The following is an 8,149-nucleotide window of genomic DNA, read 5'->3' on the forward strand; positions in this document are numbered from 1 at the left end:
CACCTATTCTCTTGAAGCATTAGAAATGGAAGGAAAACTTCCAACCTCTTTCTATGAAACCAGCATTACATTGATTCCAGAACCAGACAAATACCCCACTAAAAAAGAAAACTACAGACCAATTTCCATGATGAACACGATACAAAAATACTCAACAAGATACTAGTCAACCGAATCCAAGAATACATTAAAAGAATTATTCACCAAGACCAAGTGGAATTAATACCTGGGATGTAGGACTTGTTCCATATCTGCAAAACAATCAATGTGATTCATCACATCAATAAAAGAAAGGACAAGAACCACATGGTCCTCTCAATAGATACCGAGAAAGCATTTGACAAAATATAGCATCTTTTCTTCATAAAAATCCTCAAGAAAGTAGGGATACAAGGATGATACCTCAAGATCATAAAAGCCATATATGAAAGACCCACTGCTAAAATCCTCAATAGGGAAAAACTGAGAGCTTTCCCCCTAAGGTCAGGAACACAACAGGGATGTCCACTCTCACCACTGTTATTCAACATAGTATCGGAAGTTATAACCTCAGCAATCAGACAACAAAAAGGAATAAAAGGCATCCAGATCAGCCAGGATGAAGTCAAACTTTCACTCTGCAGATGACATGATATGCTATATGGAAAACTCAAAAGATTCCAAAAATCTGCTAGAACTGATCCATGAACTTAGCAAAGTTGCAGGATATAAAACCAATGCAGAGAAATCGGCTGCATTCCTGTATACCAACAATGAAGCAACAGAAAGAGAAATCAAGGAATCGATCCCATTTACAATTGCACCAAAGCCCATAAAATACCTATGAATAAACCTAACCAAAGAGGTGAAAAATCTATACCCTGAAAACTATAGAAAGCTTATGAAAGAAATTGAAGAGCACACAAAGAAACGGGAAAATATTCCATGCTCTTGAATTGGAAGAAAAAATAATTAAAATGTCGCTACTACCGAAAGCAATGTACATATTCAACACAATCCCTATCAAAATAACACCAGCATTCTTCACAGAGCTAGAACAAACAATCCTAAAATTTTTATGCAACCAGAAAAGACCCCAAATAGCCAAAGCAATCTTGAAAAAGAACACCAAAGCTGGAGGCATCGCAATTCCAGACTTCAATATGTATTACAAAGCTGTAATCATCAAAACAGTATGGTAGGCACAAAAGCAGACACTCAGATCAATGGAACAGAATAGAGAACCCAGAAATAGACCCACAAATGTATGGCCAACTCGTCTTTGACAAAACAGGAAAGAATATCCAATGGAATAAAGACCATCTCATCAGCAAATGGTACTCACAAAATTGGACAGCAACGTGCAGAAGAATGAACCTGGACCACTTTCTTACACCATACACAAAAATAAACTAAAAATGGATGAAAGACCTAAATGTGAGACAGGAAGACATCAAAATCCTCGAGGAGAAAGCAGACAAAAACCTCTTTGACCTCAGCCACAGCAACTTCTTACTCAATACATCTCTGGAGGCAGGGAAAACAAAAGTAAAAATGAAGTATTATGACCTCATCAAAATAAAAAGCTTCTGCACAGTGAAGGAAACAATCTGCAAAACTAAAAGGCAAACGACAGAATGGGAGAAGATATTTGCAAACGACATATCAAATAAAGGGTTAGTACCCAAAATCTATAATGAACTTATCAAACTCAACACCCCCAAAAAAACAAATAATCCAGTGAAGAAATGGGCAAAAGACATGAATAGACACTTACCCAGAGAAGATATCCAGCTAGAGAACAGACACATGAAAAAATGCTCAACATCACTCATCATCAGGGACAAACCACAATGAGATAGCACCTTGCACCTGTCAGAATGGCTAAGATTAACGACTCAGGCAACACAGATGTTGGTGAGGATACGGAGAAAGAAAAACCCATTTGCACTTCTGGTGGGAATGCACACTGCTGCAGCCACTCTGGAAAGCAGTACGGAGCTTCCTCAAAAAATTAAAAATAGAACTACCTTACAACCCAGCAATTGCACTACTAGGTATTTAGCCAAGGGATACAGGTGTCCTGTTTTGAAGGGACACATGCACCCTAATGTTTATAGCAGCACTATCAACAATAGCCAAGATATGAAAACAGCCCAAATATCCATCAATGAATGAATGGATAAAGATGTGGTATATATATACAATGAAGTATTACTTGGTAATCAAAAAGAATGAAATCCTCCCAATTGCAACTACATGGATGAACTGGAGGGCATTATGCTAAGCAAAATTAGTCAAAGAAGAACAAATACCATATGACTTCATTCATATGAGGACTTTAAGAAACAAAACAGTTGAACATAAGGGAAGGGAAGCAAAAATAATATAAAAACAGGGGGAGGGGACAAAACATAAGAGATTCTTGAATATAGAGAACAAATAGAGGGTTGCTGGAGGGGTTGTGGGAGGGGGGATGGGCTAAATGGGTAAGGGTCATTAAGGAATCTACTCCTGAAATCATTGTTGCATTATAAGTTAACTAACCTTGGATGTAAATTAAACAATAAATAACTTTTTAAAAAAAGAAAATGAAAATAACCAAAAAAAATGTATCCCAGGTCATGAATAGCCATTCTAATAGCAGCTGAGAAGGGGGGAAATAATATTATAAAGATACAAATAGGGGTGCCTGGATAGCTCAGCCGTTAAGCATATGACTTTGGCTCAAGTCATGATCTCATGATTTGTCAGTTCAAGTCCCACATGGGGTGAGCTCAAGCCTCTATTTGGGTGAGCCCCGTTTCTCTCTCTCTCTCTCTCTCTCTCTCTGCCCTTTGCTCACTTGCGCCCTCTCTCTCTCACACACACACACACACAAAAGATACAAATAAAAATTAATAAAATAGAAAAAATTTCAAAAGATGAGGGTAAACAACATCAAGTTCTTTGAAGACTTACAGGAGACAAACTGCCAAAAGAAAAGATACAAGATAAAAATAAACAATATCAGTACAGAAAAAGAACATAAATTCTAGTACAGTAAGGAATAAATAAGGACATATTATAAATAATTTAGTAAATTTGAAAACTTAAAATGGATAAATTACTAAAATATATAAAATACCAAAACTGAATCAAAAGAATAAAAACATTAAAGAATTTAAATCAGTAGTTAATCTTTCAATTAAAAAAATGTAGGTGCTAAAAGACATGATAGACATTTTTCCAAAGAAGAGATACAAATGACCAAAAGACATATGAAAAGATGTTTAACATCACTCAACATCAGGGAAATGCAAATCAAAAACTACAATGAGATACCACCACCTCAAACCTGTCAGAATGGCTAAAATTAACAACACAGGAACCAACAGATGTTGGTGAGGATGCAAAGAAAGAGGAACCCTCTTACACTACCGGCGGCAATGCAAATTGGTGTAGCCACTCTGGAAAACACTATGGAGGTTCCTCAAGAAGTTAAAAATAGAACTATCCTACAATTCAGCAATTGCACTACTAGGTATTGACCCAAAAGATACAAGAATACTGATTTGAAGGGGCACGTGTACCCTGATGTTTATAGCAGCATTATCAACAATAGTCAAACTATGGAGAGAGCCCAAATGTCCATCTACTGATGAATGGATAAAGAATATATGTATATATATATTCATATGTTATATCTATGTATTACTCAGCCATAAAAAAGAATTCAATCTTCCTACTTACAACAACACTGATGGACCTAAAGAGTATTATGCTAAGTGGAATAATGCAGAGAAAGGCAAATACCATATGAATTCACTCATAAGTGGAATTCAAGAAACAAAACAGATTAATATAGGGAAAAGAAGAAAAAAAAGAGGGAGGCAAACCATAAGAGACTCTTAACTATAGACAACAAACTAAAGGAAGGGAGGTGGGAGGATGGGCTAAATGAGTGATGGGAATTAAGGAGTACACTTGTGATGAGCACCAGGTATTGTATGTAAGTGATGAATCACTAAATTCTTCTCCTGAAACCAATATTATAGTATACGTTAACTAGAATTAAAAAAAAATTTTTTAATATTTGTTTATATTTGAGAGACGAGCAGGGGAGGGGCAGAAAGAGAGAAGGAGACACAGACTCTGAAGCAGGCTCCAGGCTCTGAGCTGTCAGCACAGAGTCCCACACGGGGCTCAAACTCACCAATGGTGAGATCATGTATGACCTGAGCCGAAGTTGGATGCTCACCTGACTGAGCCATGCAGGCACCATCTATGTTAAATAAAATTTAAATAAAAACTTGAAACAACAATAAAAAGCCATGTGCTGATAACATCATAAGCAAGTTTTACCAAGAAAAAGATAAACTGATGTAAAATAAATTTTCAAATAAACATGTAGAAGAAACACTCTTTCCTCATTGTATAAGGCTAGCATAACTCAAATCAAAACCAGACTAGATTAATAAATTGTTTATTATGTGATTTTTACATATGCCAGCTCTTAGATTCCACACTTGTACTGAGTGTTTATCATAAAAAGGTGTTAAATTTTATCTAATCCTTTTTCTGCATTTATTGAGATGGCAAATAATTTTTCTTCTTTTATCTCCTTTAATCCTTTTATCAACCAACTGAGCCATGCAGGCGCCCCAAAATATTTGAGTATCAGAAGAAGACAAGGATGCATGCAATCATCACTTGTACTCAGCATACAAGAGGTCCTAACTAGTGCAGAAAAGGTAAAAAGGGCTGGAAAGGAAGAGATAAAACAGTCAATATTTGTGCCCAGAAAACCCAACAGAAACATAAGAGATTATTAGAATGTGAGATTCTAAAAAGGTCACAGCTATAAAAAAAAAATAAATAGAACAGCCAATTGTATTTCTATTTCCAGACACAGCAAAGGTAATTTTTAAAATTATACTTTTTGCAATAGCATTGAAAACTATGGAGTATCTAGGAATAGATTTAATAAAAGATACATGTAAGACTTTTCTGGAAAAAGTATATAATTATGTTGAAAGACACTGAAGAAGACTTAAATAAATGAAGAAAATTGTGGATAAGATTTAAAATATATAAAGATGTCTTGTCTTCCTAAATCGATCTATAAATGGAATGCAATCCCAATCAAAATCGTAGATTTTTTGTGAAAATTTACAAGCTAATTCTAAAATGTAAATGGGCTGCTTGCTCAGAACAACATTAAGGAGCTTGTCTGATCAGCTCAGACTTTTATAAAGCTATAAGGCATTGTGATATTGGCATAGAAATAAACAAATAGACCAGAGAATATCAGAATAGAGACCTCAGAAACAAACAAAACACAAAATATATAATATACACATTTTATATATATATGTAATATAATGGAAGTGTATATGTGTGTGTGTATATATATATATATATACATACATATATGGAAAGTTGGTTTAAGAGTTGGTTTAAGACAGGTTGGGCTTTAATGATCAGCGGTTAAAAGATAGATTCTTTAATAAAAGATGCTGGGCCAATTAATTATTTATTAAGAAAAAAAGTATATACCTACACCACAACATAAAGAAATGTAATAATGAGGGGCGCCTGGGTGGCTTAGTCGGTTAAGCGTCCGACTTTCCGACTTTCGCTTAGGTCATGATCTCGCGGTTTGTGGATTCGAGCCCCGCGTCGGGCTCTGTGCTGACTGCCAGCTCGGAGCCTGGAGCCTGTTTCAGTCTGTGACTCCCTCTCTCTCTGACCCTCCCCTGCTCACGCTGTCTCTCTCTCCTAGAAAAAAAAAAAAAAAAAAAAAAAAGTAATAATGAAAGAAAAAGACAAAAGCATAAAACAGTAGAGAGGAACTATTTTTCTGACTTTAGGACAGGGAAGGACTTCTTAGAACACAAATAGCACTGACCATAAAAGATTGCTAAATTCAGCAACACTGAAATTAACTTTTCAACAAAAGATCCAGTACAGAGATTACACAACAAAAGCAACTGTTAGATGTTTGCAGCACATAAAATGACAAAAGATCAGCACAAAGATAAATTAATTCCTACAAATCAATTTGAAATCCAGTAAAGAAGTGGGTAAAGACAGTCCTTTCACTATGAGAAAATTTTAGTAGCTCATAAATAAACGAAGACATGTAAGCCCATTCATAGTAAGAGAAATGCAAATTAAGGCCACAGGGGATATCCTTCAAACCTCCCAAATCTGTGATCCCGAAAAAATAAGATGAATACCAAACACAGAAGAGTGTAAGGAGCATTAGGAAGACTCAGGCACTGTAGAAACATAAAGTGAAACAGCCACTTTATTTTTTTTTAATTTTTAAAAATGTTTTATTTATTTCTTAGAGAGAGAAAGAGAGAGACAGCGTGTGCAGAGGAGGATCAGAGAGAGAGGGAGATACAGAATCTGAAACAGCTCCAGGCTCTGAGCTGGCTGTCAGCACAGAGTCCGACGCGGGGCTCGAACCCACGAACCTTGAGATCATGACTTGAGCCGAAGTCCATGCTTAACCGACTGAGCCACACAAGAGGCCTGAAACAGACACCCTAAATGTTTGGTATTTCTCAAAAAAGTTGAGCATGTGTATATTTTGTGACCCAGCAATTCCACCCTCGTGCTAATACTCTGAAACGGTGCTTCTCACACATCAGTGTGCATCAGAATCCCAGAAAGGGTTTACTAAACACAGATTATTTGACTCTTCCCTGAGTTTCCAATTCAGGGATTGGGGCTTAAAATTTTGCATTAAAAGAAGTTCCAGGTGGTCTTGATGCTGTTGGTCTGGGGACCACTATTCTGAGAATCACTGCTATAAAAGAAACTCTTGGGGCACCTGGGTGGCTCAGTCGGTTAAACGTCTGACTATGGCTCAGGTCATGATCTCACAGTTCAGGAGTTGGAGCCCTTAGTCAGTCTCTGTGCTGACAGCTCAGAGCCTGGAGCCTGCTTCAGATTCTGTGTCTCCTCTCTCTCTGTCTCCCCCCCCCCCATAAAAACATTTTAAAAATAAAAAAAAAGAAACTCTTGTACTTACATATCAGGGCATGTGCAGGATATTAATAATGTACATCCTTGATAACAAACCCAAACATCCTTTAACAGAGTAAACTGTGGCATAATCAGTGAGATATTATATAGCTGTGAAAACAATGAGCTCGTAGAGAGCACACAAGGGCTTCTAAGATACAACTGATGGTCGGTCTAGTTTTGAAGCCAGGTGGACATTGTCAGATATTCTGATTATTCTTTAAACTATCCATACATGTTTTGTATATTTGCTTGTCTGTGTATTTCATCATAAAATCTTTCCTGCTTCACTCTACCGCCTACTGGCGATTTTTCTACTGGCTGGCCCTACATCAAGCATGTGAAGCCATACTCAGGACTTGAGTAAAAGGGGGTAACCAGGTCTCATCTCTCTACTGACTAACGCACACATCACACCAGCCCTTCTCCCCAGGTGCTCTCAACCACTCCTCAAGATATTTCACACCCCTTGGAGTCCCTGATTGCTCTTCCATGACTGTAGGTCTCACAATCAACACCCAGAACTGAATACAAAGCTCCGCATGTGGTCTGACAGACACTGTATTGAGAACTCTTTCCCTGCCTATTATAGATTCATTGGTATGGCCGAAAGTGTTTTTGCAACTGTTTTATATTGATTACTCATACTAACTTTATCTACTAAAATTCTCAGCAATTATGGAGCAACTGGGTGGTTCAGTCCACTAGGTGCCCGGGTCTTGATTTCAGCTCAGGTGTTGATCTCACAGTTCATGGGTTCGAGCCCTGCGTTGGGCTTCATGCTGATGGCACAGAATGTGCTTGGGATTCTCTTTCTCTCTCTCTCTGTCCCTCACCCACTCCCTCCCCAACCCACCCCCACCACTACCTGTACATGCACAGACATGTGCTCTCTCAAAACAAAAATATACTTGAAAAAAAATTCCTGGTAATTTTTCATACCTAATGCTAAAGATACACCTAGGAAGTTGGTCTTTTCAGGCCAAAAGAATGGACTTCAAACTATTATCTTAGATTCAGCCCTTATAACTTCTTTAGATAGATAGATGCTGATTTTATTATCCATTCTGATTCTTCATGGAATGAATGAGCCACCAACGATATTCAAGCCACTGATCAACAGTTCAACGGGACCAGACAAATACAAAGACCA

The sequence above is a fragment of the Hyaena hyaena genome, unplaced genomic scaffold (genome assembly GCF_003009895.1).
Source record: "Hyaena hyaena isolate Hyena2069 unplaced genomic scaffold, ASM300989v1 scaffold_1539, whole genome shotgun sequence".
NCBI classification, from domain to species: Eukaryota; Metazoa; Chordata; class Mammalia; order Carnivora; family Hyaenidae; genus Hyaena; species Hyaena hyaena.